The 24,695-nt window shown below is 41.8% G+C and overlaps 1 protein-coding gene and 1 pseudogene across 3 annotated transcripts in view; both read left to right on the top strand.

Moving 5' to 3' along the window:
- The window catches only part of PRKN (parkin RBR E3 ubiquitin protein ligase), an 862,188-nt gene that overhangs the window by 576,934 nt on the left and 260,559 nt on the right, over positions 1–24,695 (top strand). The gene's annotated exons all lie outside the window — the stretch shown is intronic.
- On the top strand, positions 6,370–6,483 carry LOC136637890 (5S ribosomal RNA; annotated as a pseudogene).

The raw sequence follows: 24,695 nt of genomic DNA, 5'->3' as shown, positions 1-24,695 counted from the left end.
TATTAATGATGCTCCATGCATAGAAATTTCCATGAGTGCTGACCTCTAAATATCTTTGAAATAATTAATAAAGCGCTTGGAGGGATGGGTTTGCATATGCATGAAAGCACATTTATGGTTAATTAACTACTAGAAAGGTTCCTGAAGTTTCAACTTTAAAATAAGCATTATAGAAAAATACATAGCCTATTTTAACAGGAACCTGAAAGGCTTGTTTGAAAAATAGGATAACAATAGGAGATTACAGTCCACAAGGGAATATAAACACGTCATAAAGGAGGGATGCTAAGAAAAAGATTGCTAGGCCAAGGGATGCAAGCTTTTACATAGCCATAATGTAAATACAAAAATGGCTTAGCTTTCATTTATTCCGGCATCATTTTTGAGATATATTCTAAAGATTTCTGGGGGGAAAAAAATAACCTATTCCCATAGGAACAGTAAAATGCTTTTGTAACTGGAGATAATCCTACTATTATTAAGCATAAATACATAATTTGTAACCTATAGTTGGTAAAGCTGCTGCTAAAAAAGGGGGGAGTCCTACTTTAAAAGCTACATAAGCGCACTCCTGGTGAATGTCATCTTAAGACAATGTTTCTCAAATTGGGGCGTTGTGATGCCCCAGCTAGAGAGCCCTGGCCTCTGCCCCCTTAAGGGGCAGGGGGAGGCAGCAACACGATCGCTAGGATTGCATCACTTTGAAGGGGCGCAGGGGCTTGCTGAGACTTACTACGGCCTGCAGTAGCCTCCCAGGGGTGCGGGGAGCCCTGTGCCAGCCTCTGCAGAGCTCCCCAACATGTGGAGAATGTACAAATAACAATCTCAACCCTCTTCCGGTTTGCAGTTGCGAAGTGAATCGCGATTGTTATTTTGGCTGTCTCTGCATGTTGGTGAGCCCTGCGGAGGCTGGCATGGGGCTCTCTGCACCCTCGGGAGGCTGCTTTAGGCTGTAGTAAGTCTCAGCAGGCCCCTGCGCCCCTTCAAAGTGACGCAATTCTGGTGATCGCATCGCTGTTTCCCCCTTCCCCCTCAAGGACTTACAGCAGGGCTCAAACTCCCTGGGAGTTTGAGAACCACTGTCTTAAGAGACACTTTCCTCACACAATTCCCTCAATGACTGTTTCTTTTATGAGTGCATGTACATGTGTCTGGAATCTATCATTCCTGATGGATCCCTGGTATAGGTGTGGCAATAGACATATGTGCATTTGTTATACACTGCAGCAAACACACACTTTCACACACGGAAGTGATACCTGTCTAGAACAGTTATTTTGTGAGAAATAGTAGTAAGACTAAAGCACTTCAGCTTAGTCAGTTACCATGTGCAAAGCGATAGGGTATTGTGCAGTTGTGGAAACTGCGGTTGTAATAATGTAGCTATGTAGTCTCCATGGATGTAATGGAGGACTAAAGTCCTACCTATTGCTTTGAGAGAGTTATTGGTGCACTCAAAAATAGATGTGGCACTTTCACCTTCTGAGAGAATTCTTAAACAGGAATTTCTGATTTTCAAAAGAAAAACCCTTATTGTACTCTGTTGAAAGTTGGCATGTGAGAGCCTGTAAAACAGGCTGATCATCAAATTTTACCTGTTGTTTATGATCCCAGTTAGTATGTGTGTTTGGCCTCTCACCCCTTAACCTTGCTCTGAAAACTCCTGCCTCATACTGGGCTTTCATTCAGTAAGTTCCATTAACACTCCATTGTGGAGTTTTCCTAGGTATCCTGCAGCGAATATGTGCCCCTTGGAGCCCTTTTTGAAGTTGGGGCTGCCCCAGAAACTGCAAGTGTTCATTATGCTACAAATGCTTATCCACTAGCTTTCACAAATTCTTATACAAGTGCCAGTTTATATGTTATCCATTGCATCTATGGGGGTTGGTATAAGAGTAATGCCTCCAATTTTTTTTTATTTTGAATCCGGTGCCGCATAAAGTTGTGAGTTTGATTGGGTGGTCACTAGATGTATTTAGTTTCACCATATGGAGCAGCAATGCAATATGTCACATGAGTGTGGTGTACAAGCAGTCCAAAATGGTGGATGTTTCAGATACTTTTATAAAACAAAGGGCCATGGCAAACTCTAGGGACTAAGTTTTAACATATGCACAGTCTAGCAAACTTAACAATTAATATTCCCTGATTCACTTTTTGAGCTTTGGTCTCTTGCATGGCATCATTGCCACATCAGGGAACTGGTGAAGGATGCCGTCCTTTGACTGTGAGTTGGCTTTAATTAAATTTCTGTGTCTGGAAAGTGAAAATCTAATTTTCTTTTTGACATTTTCTATATTGCTACTTAGACAAAATTATGAAAATAATTAATCCCTGTGAAGCAGACAGCAGCATTATAAGAGGAACAAAAATATTGCATATAAATAATACCACTAATCACCAATCTATTATAATTTATTGATGTAAATTCTTATTACAACTCTTAAATCAAATTTGTTCTTGATGTAACAAATCTGTCAAACCGCTGAGAAGACTAAGTGGATATCTTTAAAGGATTTTTGCAGTTACTTTGAGTCTCCATTTGCAAGAAAGAAGATGGTGTTTGTGACTGTATCCCCATTTCCCCTCACAATAGAATAGACACGGGTTACCTAATAGGTGGAGGAGATATGGGAGCTCTCAATTTTAGCTTTCTGATGCTGTCCAAAGTAGAGGGAACCTGTTATTATCCAAAGACTAATTCAAATGAAATCTCCCCAATCAAAGAGAACACCCTCATTGGTGCCAGCGTGGATCAAAACCAGGGGGCACAGGGCAGTATGAGAGAACCCCTAAGACCATACCCCAGGATAATACCTCACCTGGAGACCCTGAAGAATTAGGGAGTTTGACATGCCAGAATGGTTATCCCCCCATGATCAACATGGGGACTTCAGAAATGGAGACAGCAGCAAGCCCAAACCAAAGCTCAAACCTCAGGGTTCCATACTCCCTTGACTGCATGGGGCGTTCCAGTTCAGAGCCCTACTCAGGAGTAGTAGCATCACTAAGGGTTGCGTCACCTGGTGCCTTGAAATGAATGGCACATACGAACACACAGCCCGTAGGTTCTGAATGCAAAAATTCAAGTGCATCGATGCCATCTGTGGCTTTCCATGTATTTCATGATGATTTGTGTGCCTAAAAACCTGAGAGGCTTTAAAGAGCCTTTTGCTTCAGCGTAAGTACCTCAGAGAGTATCCTTCTTAATTTCTGCTCAGCAGGTATTCCAGCTCATGAACAGCTCTGCTGAACATGTCCAAGTGCCCTTCTGTGAAGTGGTGCAGTCAATGCGTGACTGAAAAATGATTCATTGTCTTTTTCACCATAATGCTAACTGGTAGATGGAAGCAAAAAAAGAAGTATTCTTCATCTGTTCATGCCTTCAATGCCTGCTGAATTGAAATTGAGAAAGATACGTTCCAAGGTACTTATACTGAGGTACCTTACACTTGTGGCACTTATTAATTGAATTTTCACTGACATTAGATAGATTCGTTTTGAAAAGGCTACAACCTTTTGGGCTTTTCAGTCTAGAACAGGGGTTTCTAAACTTTTAAGCTAGAGGGCCTTATAAAATATCTGGCATGGTATCAAGAACTGGAAAAATAAATTTTAAGTATAAAATTTAAATAAATACATTAGAAAGAAAGCCTAAGGGCCTTGAGACAACCCAAAAACGTCACTTCTGGTTTTTTTCAGGAAAACCAGGAAGTGTTTTTAGGCCTTTAGAAGGCATTTTGAGGGGAGCTGCATAGCCTCCCTGGCCCTCAGAACACCATCTAGATGCAACGAGCACAGCTCTGGTCACATTCGGTTGAGTGATCCGGAGGCTTGCAGAGGTCCAGAGGCTTGCCGCGGGCCAGATAGAGGCTTGTTGCATGTCACATCTATCCCCCGGGCCTGGGTTTGGAGACCCCTGGTCTAGAAGAAAGAAGAAAGGAGGGAGGCATGATTATGCATGGGAAGGACAGAGGAAAGTTTTGTTTGTTCTCATACAACCCAGCACCGTAACTAGGGGAGATTGACTTGTGGGAGAGTCAGACAAAAGGAAATATTTCTTTACTGAGCATGTAATTAATCTGTGGAACTTTATCCTGTCAGGCATTGTGATGGCACCTGACCAAGATGCCTTTAAAAGGGAAGCGGACAGATTTATCGACAACCTAGGATGTAAAGCTCCACATATAATCACTAGATCCGTAGGCTGTGGAGAGAAATCTCAAGATTATCCTTGCAAGAAAGGCCTTTTTTTTTTTTTTAGAATATAAGAAATAGTTCCTCATCTATATGGTGGGGGGAAAGTGAGGGTGGACATTTGGGACCAATTCTCAAGAGACTTCCACATAATGTATTACAATGACTCATCAAAACTTTTTTTACTGTGAACCATTGATTTGATGGACCTTTATTTAACAGACTTCAGAATCAACTGACATTGTCTACTTCATTAAAAACTAGTCATATGTGCTTTATGCATGCACATCTCCATTAACTTCAGTGAATTCAAATTTAATGGACTTTCAGCGTTAATGGACACGCCTCCCTTTCTTTTAGTCTGTTTAAATCAAGGGTTCACTGTAATTCACTGTAATTCATCTCTCCTTAGAATGAAATGATTGAACAGACAAGTTGCCACAGCTGGGTCATCAAAGAAAAAGGAGTGACTGTTTTATTTTCAAAAACTTTTATTTCGCATTTATAACTAGAAAAGCTAATTCAGCAGATTATTACATCTTTGTAAAGTGTCCCTCGAGGGGATCTGTTCTTGCCATTCACTCAGTTTGTGCCCCTAACATGAGTTCTTTTTACTAACAATTGCTAAACTAGATCAATTTGGAGAAGGGAAATGGATTATAGAAGGGATGTGAACACTGTGCTTGAGCTTGTCTGGGAAAACTCTACAGCTTTGTCATCCCATGAAAGGTCTCCTCCACCTACTCCTTTGACAAACATTGTAAATCAATATGATTTGGTTGATGTGTTTAGAAAATTATACCCTCAGGAAAGTGACTGCACATTTTATTCCAACAGATATAAATCAGATTTGTGATTGAACCATATACTGACATTTCCAGGACTGGCAGCTCATGTTACGCAGGCAGATATAGACCACACTGAGTGTGGTCTGTTCATGCCTGAGTAGTCTGTGGCTTGCTCCACATGAAACAAGACTCAAAGGTGGCTTACTGTGACTGAACACTTACCGACACTTTTCTAAATAAGTGAGCAGTATATGATATTGCTGAGACAGTGACTCATAATTTTGATAATGATGTTGATTGAGGAGTAAATCCTGGGGTAGCATGAGATGCATTCAAGGCCACAGTGAGGAAAATCCATTACTTTTGCTTCTTATTTGAAAAAGAAAATTGAAGACTGTGGAAAGACATAATTTGTTGCCCAACATTACGAAATTATAATTGAAACATAACCTAACATATTGTTATGTTGGGGGGGGGGCAGTGCAGATGCCTCTTCTAGATAGGATGCAATTCCGGATGCCCTTTCAGTAAGGGAACGTTCATTCCCTTACCTTGGCGTAAGCCTCTGCTTACGTAATAGATCTACTTGGAATGTACCAGCTCTTTGGCTGCTGCAACTCTGAGTGGACCTGGGAGGTGGATCAAAGCTGCGAAGAGGGATAGGATATCAGTGGAGCTGCTGCCACCAATAAATGCCCTCAGCGCATCCCTCTCAGCCCTCCCCCATTCTTCCCCCTTTCTACCCCATTCCACCCATCAGCTGCTCACCACCCACCCTCTTCGCTACTGGCACCAGGGCATCCAGGATTGCTGCTGTCACAGGGTCACCACCGCTCGCTGTGGCCCAGTTGTACATTTTGCATTTTGTGACACTGGAAAGGCCACTGCACTGTGGAAATGCAAGTTCAAACAGCACAGCAACCTGTTAGGATTGGGCCCTTAGATTTTACTTTCATGTCCCATTGCCTCAAATAGTAGTATGCTGGAGCAGGGATGGGAATTATGGAGGTGAATTCAATACTAAGTGCTCCTGAGAGACGCTATTTGCCAGAGAGACTGGAATGAGATTCTAAGGTAAATGATAAAAATCATAAGCATTTTAGGGAGGAAAAAAGCCATCTAATTAAACATTTTACTACTTGGAGCCATTCTAACCTCTGGGGAAATAATGTGTTTGTATAAAGGTGTGTAATGTTTTCTTCATTAAAGAGGACCTACTGCTTAAGAAGCATTTGTTTTATATATTTTCTTAAAAGTATTTCCCACCTCATACAATTTAATTAAGGAAAATTCACTCTTTAAAAAAGAGGGAGAAATTGGAAAATACAGGCAACAGCTAGATCCATGGAATTTATTCACAGCAGAAATTGAAGGATGACACTGAACCAACTGTAACCCTGCAGATGCCCGATCTCATCTGATCTCGGAAGCTAAGCAGGGTCAGGCCTGGTTAGTACTTGGATGGGAGACCACCTTGGAATACTGGGTGCTGTAGGCTTATACCATAGTCTTTCAAGACTGAAGGTTACCAACCGCTATGAACTTGAACCTCTGAATTAAGAACTTAAGAACAGCCCCACTGGATCAGGCCACAGGCCCATCTAGTCCAGCTTCCTGTATCTCTCAGCAGCCCACCAAATGCCCCAGGGAGCACACCAGATAACAAGAGACCTCATCCTGGTGCCCTCCCTTGCATCTGGCATTCTGACATAGCCCATTTCTAAAATCAGGAGGTTGCACATACACAACATGGCTTGTAACCTATAATGGATTTTTCCTCCAGAAACTTGTCCAATCCCCTTTTAAAGTCATCCAGACCAGATGCTGTCACCACATCCTGTGGCAAGGAGTTCCACAGACCGACCACACGCTGAGTAAAGAAATATTTTCTTTTGTCTGTCCTAACTCTCCCAACACTCAATTTTAGTGGCTGTCCCCTGGTTCTGGTGTTATGCGAGAGTGTAAAGAGCATCTCCTTATCCACTCTGTCCATCCCCTGCATAATTTTGTATGCCTCAATCATTTCCCCCCTCAGGCGCCTCTTTTCTAGGCTGAAGAGGCCCAAACGCCGCCATAGCCTTTCCTCATAAGGAAGGTGCCCCAGCCCAGTAATCATCTTAGTCGCTCTCTTTTGCACCTTTTCCATTTCCACTATGTCTTTTTTACTGTATGCCACTCAGAAGAGGTCAAGTACTATGCTACAATTTTAGGACAGTGTTACTGAAAGGTGTAATTAAATGCTTAAAATACCAGAAGGTGAATGCAGAGGCAGGAGTGTTTGGACCAGCATTCATGAGAAATAGTAATGAAAGTGCAAAATATCTGTTAGTTGGCTGCAGAAAACTTCTCCCAAGTCACCCACCCCACCCTAGTTTGAGAAGCTTTAGCTGGTAGTTTAGGCACATTATCACAGCATTTCCACCACTATGAGATTCCATGATTCACCACTGCTGCCATATAGTCACAGATTCCCTTGTGTTCTATGTAAAGGTACAGCCACATTCACATAACTGAGCAAAAAATAAATCGTAACTTGAAACAATAAATCTATTCCTATTTGTGGTGATCAAGAAAGGTGAGGAGTACAATTCTGTTTTGGAGAGCAAATACAAACCATGGTTTGCTGGTATGATATAATACTATGATTTCTGACAAAAGAGGAAGTTTGGAAGGGTGCAAGTTGTGAGAACAGCTCATGTAACTATGGTTTCCTGTTGTATCCCAACCAACCCTAGGTGTATCCAAAACAAATGCAGCCAACCAGGTACACAACTTTTCTAATGGGCTTGTAAAACACTGGTTGCTACACAAGTTATCTGGAAGTAATTTTTTTCTTCTAAACATGTCCTTCTATTCAAACCCACACAAATGCATTTCTGTTTAGCAGTGTCCTATTGTAGTCTGTTCTGTAAATTCTACTGTACCAGGTTCAGGTAATTATGTTATACATTATGTTATAAAATATATGGCCTTTTATTCTTTCTTACTAATAATTCTATTTATGTAGAACATTATGCATTGGCAGATTTGTAGAATATGAAGACTATTGTTCTGTGCCACCAAAATCCTACACTCTATTAGCAGTTCATCATGATGAAATGATGAGGACTGCACAAATGAAAGAAGTCACAGAAAGATGTTAACATACAATGATTTGGATCTCTTCTTAGCTAGTGCAAAAAACTGTTACTTTTTCTGAGTAGTTGGCTTCTACCCTGCTGAAGGACACATGCACAAAAATCATATTAATTATAAATGAAATGGGATTCAGTAGATTTATTAAAGTCTGTCTTTCTAATGCTTCTTTATTCTTCCCAAAGGGATCAAAAAGACAGATGTCTGTTCCTTTGCTGTCAGTGGTTTATTTTTTTTCTAGAAGAAATGTAATCATGTACATTATTCCATTAGTATATGAAACTCACAGATTTGATCAGCAGGAAAGTAAGTGGACAGTTGGAATGGCCCCTTTGGATCCTTGGAAAAGTATGCTGGAGCACAAAACAAGAGTAGTTTGCACGTTCATCAGAATTTCTGTAGGGTTTTGCAAAAATTTTCTAAGGGTACCTTTATACAAGTACTTTCCCCAATGAATATGCAGGACTACGACCCAATCCTATCCAAGCCAGCTGCCAGCGGAATGTGTGTTCTGTCAGCAGTGACTGTTTTATGGCAATCATACAAGGTGCTCTAGCAATTTGGAAACTCAAACTGCCAGAGCAGCCTCTTGTGTGCTGGTGGATTGTTGTGGATCCACTGACAAAGGTAGGCCAGCAGGGGAGGCACAGGAGGGAGGGAGAAGGGGGGGTGGGCAGAACAGGGAAGCGACGGATCAGGTCCAGGAAAGGGGCAAGATTGGCAGCAGCTGCCGAAATCTAATCTCTTTCCTGAGTCCGATCCCACAGCATGAGTCTACATGGACTTGCACCAGCAATTTCATATCACGGAGGGTTTCCCCTTAGTAAAGAAATATTTGTTCCCGTACCTGGAGAAGATCCTGCAGGATGCAACGGTAGCATTTTTTGGCACCATTGCATTGGCGAGGATGAAGGAATAGAACTGGACTATTAGATATATGTGATGCTGTCTACCACTTATACATGTGCATATGCAAAGTATCTGGGTTTTTTATGGCAATTCACTAAAAACAAGGTATTGAAGGCATGGAGTATATCCGGCAAAACATGTAATATGATTGTTATCAAAAGTGCAACAGTGCTTACCACTAAGAAACATGTCAGGCTCCTCAGACATTGGGTCAAGTACTCTCTGGTTTCTTAACTGCAGCTCATTTTGTCCATACTGCCAGCAGATGCAGTGAAATACAGTTGCAGACAGCAAAGCCATGTAGCTTAACTATAAGCAGTCATTACATACATTTTACTCATATGTCAGTTCCCCTGAGTTATGATGGCAATAATTAACTTATTGATGATTCCATTCATTTAGCTGAAAGGATAGACATTTTAGTGTTGGCTTTCTAAGATATTTGGGTATAATGTTGGCAGGTAGAAAAAAATTGTCTTATCCAATTTATAATTCTTTAGAATCAATAGCCTTTCCAGACTTATTAGCTTTACCCATTAGTAGGGGATAAAACTCAATTAGCACTTCCAGCCTATACTGTGAAAAGAAATTTCCCCAAGGTATAAATGTGTTGCTTAATAATACTCCTAGCCAGTTATAGTCTGTTTTTAGCCAGTGTATGCCTGCTTTTGTACCCTTTAGTAATATGAGGGGAATCGCTTTGTACTTCACATTTTTCAACCAGTCAACCTACAAATACTCATATGTGCTTTAGAAATTTGGTCAGTGTTGTCAAGCTCTTGTTGTCGTTAATCATCTTCTGGTTTACAACAAAGCCAAATTTTGGTTCAGCTCATGAAAAGAATAAGTATTTTAACAGTTATTCTAACTGGGTTTTTTTTTTTAACCTTTAATGTTACGGCATTCCCCCCTTCCCCCTCCCCCCAAAAAAAGAATTCTTCACTGAAACTGTTGACTGACCCAATCCCAGATATGCTTTTTAAGAGTCATGTATATTTAGATGAATAATGATTTGTGTTTTTTGCTAACAGCTAATTCCTTCCTACTATTTCTTAAAATTTTTTCTTCATGGCAATATCCTTTGACCCCCTTCCTTCTGTATAGTCTTTGTATGACACTTCTTGGTTTCTGGAGTCTAGAATTCTTTACCATGGTTGTTTTGTGTATTGTATTGTGGAGTACCGTGTCCAGTTCTGGTCACCACATCTCTAAGAGGATCTAATGAAACTGGAAAAGTTGCCAAAGAGTCACCAAAACTATTACTGGGCTGTGGCACCTTCCTTATGAGGAAAGGCTAGTGTTTGGGGTTCAGCCTTGAAAAAAGACTGAGGGGGGACATGATTGACACGTATGAAATTAATGCATGGGATGGATAGAGTGGATAGAAGAAAGATCTTTTCTCTCTCGTACACTAGAACAAGGGGACATCCACCATAGTTGACTGGCAGGAGAGCTAGAACAGACAAAATGAAATATTTCTTTATCCAGAGAATAATTAATCTCTGGAATTCCTTGCCACAGGATGTAGTAACGATACCTGGCCTAGATTATTTTTAAAGTGGAGTGGACAGATTTCTGGAGGAAAAGTCCATCACAGGTATTATAGGTCATGATGACTGAATGCAACTGCTAGAGGTCTAGTATCCAAATAATAATAATAAACTTTATTTATACCCAGCCCTTCTCCCCAAAGGGACCCAAATTTGACTTTGATTGCTACTAGGCAGATGCTCTAATTTTGTTCATTATTTTAGAATAGAAGCAGTCAGAGCTCTGAAAGTTGGTATTGAAAATATTGTCCTTTTTGAAAAATTCTATTCTTTCTGAAAATATCATTTCTGATACAGACTGGGCACCTGTTGCTGTGTACTCAAACCCACGTCCCAGTAACATTTTTTCTAAGTCGGGGTGCATTCACCTTCTAGAGAAAGTGGAAGCATTTACCTGTAGAGGCTGCAGTGTGTCTGGATCCATATCTAGCGATTAGCTTGAGTGCTATAAACCGACTCACTCTTTGAAGGAATGTCTCTGAATGTGCGACTTTACAAATGCTCAGCTGAGCTTCTGAGGAAAATCACTGTCTCGAAAGACTGAGCCCTCTGCTGAACTCCAGAGTTGTGTTGATATTCCCAAGAATTGTGACACCTTGCAACAGATGCTGGCATCCTAGTGTGAATTTCAGAAGATGAGCACAGACAATCAGGCATGTTTGTGCTGTGCATGGGCATTGTCTGAATTTTTGTCAGTCATGTTTTCCCAATGGAGCTAATTTTTTCCCCGTTCCACAAACTGAACAGTTTAGACATCAATCTACTCCAACCTACTTGAGCAAAGCCATCAGACACTAGAAAGAAAGAAAGAAAGAAAGAAAGAAAGAAAGAAAGAAAGAAAGAAAGAAAGAAAGAAAGAAAGAAAGAAAGAAAGAAAGAAAGAAAGAAAGAAACTGAGAGTAAATTCAGTGGTGCAGTCGGAGTCATTTTTGAATTGATCTATCCAATGTGATTGCTAATTTTGTAGGATTTTTTTTAAATCACAGGAGTTCTTGCCACAGTCCTGGAAACAGGTGTCAGATGGTCCCTCATAAAGGATTCCATCATTTGAATCTTTGACAGAAGTGTTTGTGTATTGAAATGAGTCAGGAAAAGGTGCTTGTGAAATGTTTGCTAGGTTTCACATTAGTGCTGAGAACCATGTATCTCTGGGGGCAATAAACTCTGTGCGAGATGGAAAAGAATGAATTTCAGCCATTGTGCATGGCTGAATTGTGCTTATGTGGGACAGGTCAGCAAAGTGTTTCTATCTTTTGTATTCATTTACACTTTGGCAAATGGACGGTCAGTAGCTTTACTGGGTTGCTCCAGGTTTTGTCTTGTGCAAATGATAATGTGCCCAGCACACAATAAACTAGACTAGGCTCTCTTCCTGTATAAACCCACTAGAATGAATGTGGATTGTACAAGATCAGTGCTTGTCTGTTTGTTGCATTGTATGTTGTATGTGCTTGACTAGGGTGGAAATAGAGTACTGTATTCTATAAGATTTTGTTCAAATGCTAGAAGGCATTTTAGCAGCCAAATCCTATCCTTGAGATATGCCAGCATATCTACATGTATGCCAGTGCAATGCTGACATAGAAGCCCACCTGCCAGTGGATGTGTCATGAATGCCAGTACAACACTGACAAACTGCTGTGCTAACAAAACTTGGCTGTCATTTGAATGCTGGTGCAATTCCACAGGCAGAGATGCCAAAAAGAACTGGAATGTCTGGTGACAAGGGAAAACATTGACATAGTGGGCATAACGGAAACCTGGTGGAATGCGGAGAATCAGTGGGATACCGCAATCCCGGGCTATAAACTCTACAGGAGGGACAGGCAGGGGCGTGTTGGAGGTGGGGTGGCCCTTTATGTTAAGGAAGGGATAGAATCCAGCAAAGTAGAGATTGAAGGTGGGTCCGACTCCACCGTAGAATCTCTGTGGGTTAAATTACCAGGCTTGTGCAGCGATGTAATACTGGGGGCGTGCTATCGTCCTCCAGACCAGAAATCTGATGGGGACCTTGAAATGAGGAAACAGATCAGAGAGGTGACAAGGAAGGACAGGGTTGTAATCATGGGGGACTTCAATTATCCTCATATTGACTGGGTCAATTTGTGTTCTGGTCACGATAAGGAAACCGGATTTCTTGACGTGCTAAATGACTGTGGCTTAGATCAGCTAGTCACGGAGCCCACCAGAGGACAGGTGACTCTGGATTTAATTTTGTGCGGTACACAGGACCTGGTTAGAGATGTAAACGTTACTGAGCCATTGGGGAACAGTGATCATGCTGCGATCCGTTTTGACGTGCACGTTGGGGGAAGAATACCAGGCAAATCTCTAACAAAAACCCTTGACTTCCGACGGGCGGACTTCCCTCAAATGAGGAGGCTGGTTAGAAGGAGGTTGAAAGGGAGGGTAAAAAGAGTCCATTCTCTCCAGAGAGCATGGAGGCTGCTTAAAACAACAGTAATAGAGGCCTAGCAGAGGTGTATACCGCAAAGAAAGAAGGGTTCCACTAAATCCAGGAGAGTGCCCGCATGGCTAACCAGCCAAGTTAGAGAGGCTGTGAAGGGCAAGGAAGCTTCCTTCCGTAAATGGAAGTCTTGCCCTAATGAGGAGAATAAAAAGGAACATAAACTGTGGCAAAAGAAATGTAAGAAGGTGATAGGGGAGGCCAAGCGAGACTATGAGGAACGCATGGCCAGCAACATTAAGGGGAATAATAAAAGCTTCTTCAAATACGTTAGAAGCAGGAAACCCGCCAGAGAAGCGGTTGGCCCTCTGGATGGTGAGGGAGGGAAAGGGGAGATAAAAGGAGACTTAGAGATGGCAGAGAAATTAAATGAGTTCTTTGCATCTGTCTTCACGGCAGAAGACCTCGGGCAGATACCGCTGCCCGAACGGCCCCTCCTGACCGAGGAGTTAAGTCAGATAGAGGTTAAAAGAGAAGATGTTTCAGACCTCATTGATAAATTAAAGATCAATAAGTCACCGGGCCCTGATGGCATCCACCCAAGGGTTATTAAGGAATTGAAGAATGAAGTTGCAGATCTCTTGACTAAGGTATGCAACTTGTCCCTCAAAACGGCCACGGTGCCAGAAGATTGGAGGATAGCAAATGTCACGCCTATTTTTAAAAAGGGAAAGAGGGGGGACCCGGGAAACTATAGGCCGGTCAGCCTAACATCCATACCGGGTAAGATGGTGGAATGCCTCATCAAAGATAGGATCTCAAAACACATAGACGAACAGGCCTTGCTGAGGGAGAGTCAGCATGGCTTCTGTAAGGGTAAGTCTTGCCTCACGAACCTTATAGAATTCTTTGAAAAGGTCAACAGGCATGTGGATGCGGGAGAACCCGTGAACATTATATATCTGGACTTTCAGAAGGCGTTTGACACGGTCCCTCACCAAAGGCTACTGAAAAAACTCCACAGTCAGGGAATTAGAGGACAGGTCCTCTCGTGGATTGAGAACTGGTTGGAGGCCAGGAAGCAGAGAGTGGGTGTCAATGGGCAATTTTCACAATGGAGAGAGGTGAAAAGCGGTGTGCCCCAAGGATCTGTCCTGGGACCGGTGCTTTTCAAACTCTTCATAAATGACCTGGAGACAGGGTTGAGCAGTGAAGTGGCTAAGTTTGCAGACGACACCAAACTTTTCCGAGTGGTAAAGACCAGAAGTGATTGTGAGGAGCTCCAGAAGGATCTCTCCAGACTGGCAGAATGGGCAGCAAAATGGCAGATGCGCTTCAATGTCAGTAAGTGTAAAGTCATGCACATTGGGGCAAAAAATCAAAACTTTAGATATAGGCTGATGGGTTCTGAGCTGTCTGTGACAGATCAGGAGAGAGATCTTGGGGTGGTGGTGGACAGGTCGATGAAAGTGTCGACCCAATGTGCGGCGGCAGTGAAGAAGGCCAGTTCTATGCTTGGGATCATTAGGAAGGGTATTGAGAACAAAACGGTTAGTATTATAATGCCATTGTACAAATCGATGGTAAGGCCACACCTGGAGTATTGTGTCCAGTTCTGGTCGCCGCATCTCAAAAAAGACATAGTGGAAATGGAAAAGGTGCAAAAGAGAGCGACTAAGATGATTACGGGGCTGGGGCACCTTCCTTATGAGGAAAGGCTACGGCGTTTGGGCCTCTTCAGCCTAGAAAAGAGACGCTTGAGGGGGGACATGATTGAGACATACAAAATTATGCAGGGGATGGACAGAGTGGATAGGGAGATGCTCTTTACACTCTCACATAATACCAGAACCAGGGGACATCCACTAAAATTGAGTGTTGGGCGGGTTAGGACAGACAAAAGAAAATATTTCTTTACTCAGCGCGTGGTCGGTCTGTGGAACTCCTTGCCACAGGATGTGGTGCTGGCGTCTAGCCTAGACGCCTTTAAAAGGGGATTGGACGGGTTTCTGGAGGAAAAATCCATTATGGGGTACAAGCGATGATGTGTATGCGCAACCTCCTGATTTTAGGAATGGGTTAAGTCAGAATGCCAGATGTAGGGGAGAGCACCAGGATGAGGTCTCTTGTTATCTGGTGTGCTCCCTGGGGCATTTGGTGGGCCGCTGTGAGATACAGGAAGCTGGACTAGATGGGCCTATGGCCTGATCCAGTGGGGCTGTTCTTATGTTCTTATGTTCTTATGTAAAAAGGAAGTTGTCTGAACCCCCTCATCAGCCAGTGGATACACCCCCTGATGGTGAAAAAAACACTATGCCAACAACAGAGCTGGCATAGGTAAAAGTAACCCTATAGGGCAGTGGTTCTCAAACTGTGCCACGGCAGCTGCGGGCGCCATGGCAAACTTACAGGGGCAACAAGGAATGTTCCTGCAGCCTCTTTTTCCTGAGTCTCCCAGAAGTAAAGGGGGGCAGTGATCATAAGCCTCTGTTCTCTGCTGCCATGTTATATAAGGGCAGTATCAGGGAGACTGAAAGGGGCAGCATGCCAAAAGCCGTGGCAACAGGTGCTAGTGATCCAGCAAAGGGCATGAGGTGTGTGTAAGCATGGCTAGCTGGGTGGACTACTGCAGTGTCACTTGCCTGCCCAATGATTGGCTCCTGCTGTTCTCCCTCTGATAAGTCCATGTGCTACAGCCTCCCAGCCAGGTGTGTCTGTTTGCAGTGATGCAAGGTGCTAAATGCTGATTAGGGTGCTCTTTGCCTGTCTTCTGCTGTGGCTGTATCAAGCAGCTTCATGAAGCAACCTATATGAGTTCTAGACCTGCCTCTCTTCCTTCTTTCATCCCTGCCATGCTTGTTTCAGCCTAGTCATGCAAAAGGTGAGCACCTTGCTAATTAGGGCAAGTCCCACGGCTGGGCTCAAGGCTGTCTTGCCTGGCTTCCAGTCTGTGCCTTTGTGCACTGTGTTGTCTAAGTGCTATTGAGGCTTCCCTTGTTTCAGTCCCCCCCCACCCCCAATTAAAGGGTTCTGTCCAGCTGGTGGACAGGGACTCAAACCCTTGCCACAGAGAGACTTGTGTGCTTGTACAGCTTGGCTACCCTCTTCCAAGAGAGCAATCTTTGCTCTGCTCAAAAATATGTGTGGTTTTTCAAATTATTATATGTATATTTATGTGGCTGTGATAAAGGAACTTCTCCTCCTTGAAGTAAAGATTCCTATACCCTGCTCCTGAGTCTAGCACTTCCTAGAAAGCCTTTGTGTTTGCTCCTTTAGTTCTGACAGCATTGCAGCTTCTGTAGAGAGCAGGAATGCTGAGCCAGCCTTGTGTCATGTCATGTGTTTCTGTATCTGTGTATGGTGTCCTTGGAGTGCATCCCTATGGTTGGTGGAGGTGCCTGTTGCTGTGTTGCTCATTCCTAGTTGGCTAGCTTCCCTCAGCTTTAGTTGCTTATTGGCCCTGCACCTACCCCCTGCTCAGTTTATTCTGGTGGTGCTTCTGTGGCCACTGGTGTTGTGGTTGCATGGATGAGGTGACTTGGTTGCATGGATGAGGTGCTTGGACTTAAGGATGTGCTGATGTCTGGATTTAGCTCCATGGGTGATGAGCTGTAAGTGCTGCGTTTCCCACAGTGGAAGGCTATGCTGGTGTGATGTTGCTTGGACAGGCTTAGGACATGATTGACATTGCAGCAGCATCTGTGAGCCGCCAGCACAGCGTCCAAATGAGATAGAGCTGTAAATACAAAACAAAATCATGCGGAGCTGCACTGGTAGCAATTGTGGTTACAGTTTTCTCTTAGTGGTGTTTTTTTAAATGAATTATTTATTTTGTTCCCAGTTGTCACTGAGCTTCACCAAATTCCATTAAGTTCTGCTATTTAGCACAGTAAATAGCCATGAAAATGCCATGGTACTTAGAACAAATCCTTTGTCCCTTGCTTACACCTTCTCTTACAGCCGTCTAATTACCGTGTTCAGCAGTAACCTTTAGGGACTTCCATAGGTAATTAGAGCTCCAGAGTTTTCCCACAATAATCCAGTAAGGACCTTTAACTAGGAAGGATTATGCAGTACTAATATTTTCACAACTCCACATTCCTTGCAGTTAATTGTTTCAATTAATATTTGGCAGCAATGCAGAAATTCACAAAGGTATATACATTATCTTTTCTCAGGAAGATTTTGAGATGAATGAAATGCAGCAATAGGCAGTGAAAAAACTCCTTAGGACAAAAATACTATTTTAAATGCAACATTTCCTTTGTAAATAGGAAACATTCCCTCTTGCATCCCATCTTTAAAAGAAACTTTTTTTTTCTTGCAGCAGTTAGTCATGGCAATCAATAAGCAAGTGGAAAGTGCTGTGCAAGTATTTATTTGTCATCATGGGGCATAGCTGATAGTAATTCTAATCAAACACAATTTCAGTGATTCAAAATAAAATTTAAAAAAAAACTCAGGCTAATGTTAATGATGTTTCTTAAATTGTAAATGACCTGTTTTGGTTTAAATTTTATTTATTCTTATGGATAAACTGCATCCCCTGCGAGTTTATTGATTCCAATCATAGCTTTAAAATGTCCACTCTTTAAAATTCTTTTTATTGATGCACATATTTCTGTCATCTGGGGATTGCACAAACTTGCCAAACTTCAAAGAGTGTACCAGCTTACTGTCACAACTTCAAACACTCTTTTCTGTCTTTTCTTTTTCAGTGTCATAGCCCTTGGCCCCCACAATTAACACATATTTTTTCCTCTGTGCCCAAATGCAAGTGTGTACATGTATACATATACACATCTGCCCACTGAGAATAACACTTATTAAGTGGGCTCTAATCTCTGAAAGCTTATGATATAATAAATGTTAGTATTTAACATACTTGTAGAACTTTGAGTTGGTTTGCTACAACAGATGAATATGGTTGCCACCCCTCTAGAATCATAGTTGGAAGATCTCACAAGGTCATCTAGTCCAACCCCCCTGCCTGTAGCAAGAAATCCTCCTAGAGCATGTCCAGCAGGTGTTGGGCCTCTACTTGAAGATCTTCAGTGAGAGAGAAGTTGTTTCTCTTCCACTTTTTCATGTACAGCTGGTGACAAGTATAAGTTCTGTCAGCTCAGTTAAGGTGAAAAAACCCTACTCTGTAAAAAAGTCGACAATTTTCTTATAATGAACCAGCACTGTGATCTAAGATTTTTAGATAAAGTAGACAGAAAGGCTTAAACCAAGTACTTCTTGTTTTTTTCAGGGTTGTCAGTGTGTTCAAACTTTATCGTTCCTTTATTTTTTTCACACACACATGTGTCCCTATCATTTGTTCATTGTCTTGTGCTTCACATACTGCCTGATTATATTTATATTCTAACTCTAGTAGTAACTACAAGGAGGAAAAGGCATTTTAGAAGGGCTCATTGGGCAGGTAGATTTAAAAAAGTCAAGTCATTTTCTTTGCAGTAGACTGTAGATAGGGAAAATAGCCAATATCCATTTATCATAATATACAATCTTTGATTAAACAATTTTTCAGTATAGCTCTCTATGTAGGCCTTTTTGGGGGGGAGGCTTCATGGCAGATTACAGAAATTACTAAGAATTTCAATGCAAAATAGTCATTTGGTTATATGCTTCTTAAATTAAGGGGGGATTCAATCTGGAACTTTAATTAATGCAGAATAAGTGCAATTGAAGTCCACAGTATTTCAAAATCATTTTTCAAAGTGTGATATTTGTCTGAAATCTAAACACTTCATAAATTGCCCCAATTTCTGCTAGTTAGCTCAGTAGCTGAATTTCTTTGAAACCAAGATTGGAAGTGAGATAATTTTTAAAATGTTTCTCTAAAGGGGAAGCAAGAGACCATCAAAACGCTTATCTTCCCTTTAATTTAGTGGCAAAATATGTCTCAATTAGATTACATGGCAAAATGCTTGAGTCCATAAGATGATCATTATGAAATGGTAATGGGAATAGTTTTGTCATTGCCTTTCGCTAGTCTCAACTTTTGAAGCAGAACTTATCATTCTGCACTTCATCCGAGATCCCTGCACTGAGTACTGTGCCTGATATGGGAAAAGGAGTGGCTAGTTATTTGCATAACTAGTTACCCTTAATTAAGTGAAAAATTTCCTATCTGCATGTTGTACAGATGGAGAAAAAAGCTGAAGAACCACATTGTCAATCCATGAGTTTTTTGTTTTTTTTTTTGTTAGCCTCACACTCTGGAACCCCTTGCAGTTGTTTATAGATAGGTGGTGTCACACACCCCCAACAAGTATTGAATCATCAAATGCTAGAGTGGAAGGGATCTTGGAGGTGATCTAGTCCTTCCTTCTGCTCAGCGAAGATTACTATGAAGCTCACCCCCTTCTCCTTTCCATTGCAGGATGTCTCCTGTGGTCATTTCAATATTTTACTTAAAATATTTTTACTTACCTCTCCCAAGCTGTCTGCATGCTCCCCCCACCATTGCATGCAGCATGCACTGCAGCAGCACAGCTGCATAGCGTAATCTGGTGGGGTATAGGATTGCACCATAAGCCAATTACACAGGCCAGCACACATTTTGCTTCCTTAAACGTTACACCAATTCCTGGGTATATTTGGGGTGCCAATTCCAAACATGGCATAGTCTCTTTAGTGAATGGTTCAAGCAGCTTCCTCATGAGGAAGCCTACACCATGCGGTAGGGCAAAATGGATGCCATTTTTGGAATCGGCACCCCAAGTTCATATCAAACCACCATGAAGTTGGGAAAAGCTTTTCAGACCCTCAGTTTTGTAGGCCTGTGCTATCTCAGTTAACAGTAACAGTAACAGTTAGAACACAGATATTTCAATGTGGTTTGTTTCATTGCATTCTGCATGAAATTACGCATTGATTGATATATTATATGATGGTATTATTTCTCCAAACTCTGATTATAGTGATTCTGAAAACTTGTAGTCACACACACACTCCCCGTGTCAACTTACTAACACCTTATTGCAGCAGTTCTCAAACTTTTAGCACTGGGACCCACTTTTTAGAATGACAATCTGTCCAGGACCCATTGGCCAGAAGTGACATCATCAAGCAAATTAAAATAAATAATTATAAATAATTAAATTAAATTAAAATAAATAATTAAATAAGGGGAAGCCGGTCCTGTTCCACCAAGTGAATCTACTCTGAAGTAAGTCCCATTGTGGTCAATGGGGCTTACTCTCAGGAAAGTGTGGGTAGGATTGCAGCCTGTGAGGCCAATCCTATGCATGTCTATTCTGAAGTAAGTCCCATAGTGGTCAATGGAGCTTACTCTGTAGTCTGCCTGCAATAACACCCCCAAAAAGAATCAGTGAGATTTCCAGCCCTCCCAGTGCCCGATTTAAAGTTCCTCGATTTCAGGCACATCAGAATAAAGACCCACCTGGATTTGCAAGTGCAAAATAGAAAACTTTCCCCTTACCAGTTCAAGCCTCTCTTTTGTCTTTTTAGTGGGGGGGGGGGGCGTTGTCGTCGCTGCATCGGATCAGGACCCTTCTGGTGTCCTCACATTCCACTTTGCCTGGCCTGACCAGCAGCCGAGGCACGTCTGCCTACTCGCGAATAAACGCGACCGTGAGGCTGCTTGGCTTTCCATAGGACTCAATAGAGTGCAGCTGGGAGGGTGGCAGGGGCCTCCTTCTCCCTTTTGTGTTTTTTGAGGCTGCATTCATTGGATCAGGACCATTCTGAGGTCCTTGGAGTCCTCTTAGCCTACCCTTTCCGACGGACTACTTGCAAGTAAACACGGCCACGTGGCTTCATTTGGGCTCAGACTCACACTGCAGCTGGGAGGGATGGGACCTTCTTGGGTGTTTTTTGGAGGCTGCATTTATTGGATCGGGACCATTCTTCTGTTGTTAGATTCCTTTCCGCCTGCCCTTTCCGACGGACTATGGCAAGTACGCCTACGTGCGAGTAAACACGCGATACGGCTCACTTTCATTTTCCATAGGGCTCCATGCATTTTTTCCTTCCGGTTTTTCGGCCATAACGTTTGAAGGAAAGGAGCTATTTCAATTCTGTTTTTTGCAATGCACTCCGCTGGCCATTCTGCTTCCAACGGTGTATGGCATGATGCGGTAGCTCCTAATGCCGTGAAGTTAGCATGTCCTCTCCCAGGGTGCATCACCCCCCAGGTGCATCACCTGGTGCGGCCCGCACCCCCTTAGCAACGCCAGTGTTAACATAAGAACAACCCCGCTGGATCAGGCCATAGGCCCATCTAGTCCAGCTTCCTGTATCTCACAGCAGCCCACCAAAAGTACACTAAACTCTTTTCAATCTGGGTTCTGATTTTGAATCTGAAACTTCATTGACTGTCCTGGTGGGCAACTTGCGTTGGAGTGCATCCCTGTTAGTTCTCTGGTCTCCTTTGCAGCATTCAGTACCAGTCATTCTGGTAATCTTCTGAAGTGCGACGTAGGATTGGGTGGCTCTATGTTGTACTGGTTCCAGTCTTGTTGCACAGGGAAGATACAAAAGATGGCACTAGGGGATCACTAATACCAGAAGCACTAATGCCAGGATGCTACTCAGTATCGTCCAGTATTGGTCTTCATGATTCTCCTATGAGTTGTAGGGGAAATAATTCATGCTTAATTGAAGCATCTGCTTTTATACATATCAAGTCCTGTAGTACCTTAATGATTGAGATATTTCTTGTGCCATAAGTTATTGGGTTTTTTTTAACTACAGACAGCTTTGTCAGGTCCACATATATTAGTGCATGTGCGCATGCATAGACTTGTGCAAGTACAAATAGACACACAAATACAGAGGAAAAGCTGTTTTAAGCAGTGGGGCTCAAAGACTGGCATGCAGAGGATAGCAATAATGATGTCCCTTTTCTATGCACTGTATACGAGATAAGAACGTAGTGACCCATTCCAAATAGCAGCCACTGGTGATTATGCCATCTGTCTTGCTGTGCTACTTTAGCACCTAAAAAAAGGGACAGTCATTTTCAGTAGTAATAAAAATAACCCCAATCCCAGCTGACTACAGATTCAGATCTGTGACTACATTTTGGGTCAGCAGTTTTGCTTTTAAGCTACAGTTGAGGTCTTTTTTTCTTGATGTGTACTGACTTTTTCACATGTTTCAGAGCATATCAACTTTTAAAATATGCAGCACTGCGACAGATTTCAAACCCGATTGCATTTTCAACTGGAATGTCAGATGAAGAGTCAGCAGGTTACTTATGAAGCTCAACTTTTTGGCTCTCAATCTGTTCATCTCTTCTACCACAGTTGACTTTAGTCATGTATGGTGGGGAAAGGAATGTTTGCTCCCATTTGAGAGTGGGAATCCTTTATTGAAGACATGATTATTCTAATTCAGTTACTTCAGTGTCTTTGGGAAGGAGCACTGAGTCATTCTAGGCTAGTCAAAACCTCTACAGTGGCTTTTGCTTGGGACCATAAAATGAATGCCCGTTTGTTCCCAGGGAAGGCAAACCTCCCTGGCTGAACGGGTGCTCAGAAGTAAGGCAGAGGAGAAGCTGTGTTTTGGAGAGGCTCCAATGTTTTTGCAAGAGTTAAATAAACTCTTTTCTAGACATGGCTTTGTGAAATTTGCTAAGCTCAATGAATTCTATTCTTTTTCCCTCCACATGCTTCTTTGTTTCTTTCAAAAGTATGGAGAAAGTGAATTGGCAGCTTCTCAATGAAATCACTGTTACACTTACATCAAAAGAGAAATTGTGAATCTGCACATCCAATGAGTTGCCATTGTTTTTAAACTATGAACTGAATTCACACTGTCTGCCTAGCTTAAATAAGCATAGGTGCCTCCAACAATTCCCATGGTTAATGGGACATTGTGCTTCCCATAAACCCTCCTGCCAAAATTCACAGAGCTTATGAGCTTGGGTGGGCCTTCATCCAGTGTTTCCGGGAGTTTTCTCCCTGCAGATCTGTCAAGGTGCTTCTGATGGAATAGATAGATAAACCTCTGCATGGAAAATGGAGCACTTTCAATCTTTTCCAATATGCAATGTGTAGAAGTTTGTGACCATATATCACAAGGAATTCCTGACTTCAACCTGTTATTCGTTTGTAGGTGGAACTTCTAAAAACTTGGCAAACTACAGTGTGAAAAAAAGGGAAGGGAAAATGTGGAGTCCAGAAGGTGGGAATTGAATCATCTCAAGGAAATCAGCCAACTGAGGATAAGCTGGGCAGGGAGTGCAACAATGTTCAGTCTGTGTTTTGGCTCAGATGTACCATTTACCAGGTTGCAGTATGTACACTTGGCCATTCCTGAATGTGATTCTTACCAGAGAATGAATGAGATGGCAAATATGAAGTTTTTTTGTTTTCCCCTTGGGAAAAACATTAGATGTGCAGCCCAGCTTCTGCTTTTGGAGCCCAGCTAGGGAAACATTTTTAGTCTGATAGGGAACATTTGCAAGGAAGAACTAGCAAATGGGGAAGGATTAATCCTGATCCTCCCCTTCAAGTGCCTTACCCCCACATCAGCATGATGAAGGCAATGTTCTTTGCCCCGGTTCACTAAAGCAAAACCCTGAGATTAATGTGTAATCGCTTAAATAAGGCCTGATAATAAGCTGAATTTTAACCTGCTCATCAGTACAGGGTGGCACTAGAAATGTAGTAATGTAGATAAATGATTTTTTTTTTTTTTTGCACTCAAAAATTGATTTTGAGTGTGTGTTTAAATTTTATCTTTGCAAGATGGATCGGTGTTTTATGAAGTTTAAAAATAATGATTTTTTTTTTAGTACAAACTTATGGTACTGGCAATTGTTTTTAAGATATATACTTGCCAGAACAACTTCTTGTAGGTTTTATATGGAATATATAAAATATTTTTTTCTGAACTCCGGCTACCTACCAACCAGAAAATATTTTTTATTGTTTGTGGTGATTTGTCTTCAGTTCCTTTGTTCCCTTTGCTTTAAAAGACAACTTGATACCTCGTTTTCATGAACAAGGTTATATAAAAATGAAGGTGAATGAGAAATAAATTTTAAAGCCTTTTAGCTTCATCTGAAGCAAGCATGGCATTTTTTAAAAGGAAGAAAGTCCTTTTGTTAGATATTTGACATGCCTGTGAATTCTGCTTTGTTATATATACAATGAAAACAGTTTTGGGTGTGGATTCTATTATATTCCCCAAATTAGAAGAAATAAAGAGCACTTTCAAACAGTGCTCCCAGCCCAGAGCTCCACCAGCATAGACTCCCATGTGAGTGGGCTTCCTCATTTAGTTCACTGGAGTTTGGAATGCTGTACCTGGAAGTAGATAGATGTAGTATGAAAATGTACAAAACATTTTGTTCTGATTAATTAATCACCCACCGAAACTCAAAAAATCTATATACTGTACTGAAAACCACCACCATCCCCAAGAGAAGATGCTTGGCATCTAGGCATTTATTTGCAAACCATTTAGGAAACAAAATTAGTTTATACTTTGGTAATCCTACCTTTATTTATTTGACTATCAATGGAAGTATGTAAAGAAAAAAAATGTTCATGCTAGATTTCAAACTATTGAAGCTATAAAGACCAATAGACAGAAGAAGAACCCTACTGAATGAGATTAAGTTCCATATTTCTTTACCCTGCAAAGAATGTAATTAGTCTGTGGAACTCTTTGCCGCAGGACATGGTGATGGTGTCTGGCCTAGGTACCTTTAAAAAGAACTGCACAGAT

This window comes from Tiliqua scincoides, chromosome 1 (genome assembly GCF_035046505.1).
Source record: "Tiliqua scincoides isolate rTilSci1 chromosome 1, rTilSci1.hap2, whole genome shotgun sequence".
NCBI classification, from domain to species: Eukaryota; Metazoa; Chordata; class Lepidosauria; order Squamata; family Scincidae; genus Tiliqua; species Tiliqua scincoides.
The sequence above is the reverse complement of the archived record's forward strand: the minus strand, read 5'-3'. Positions and strand labels throughout refer to the sequence as shown.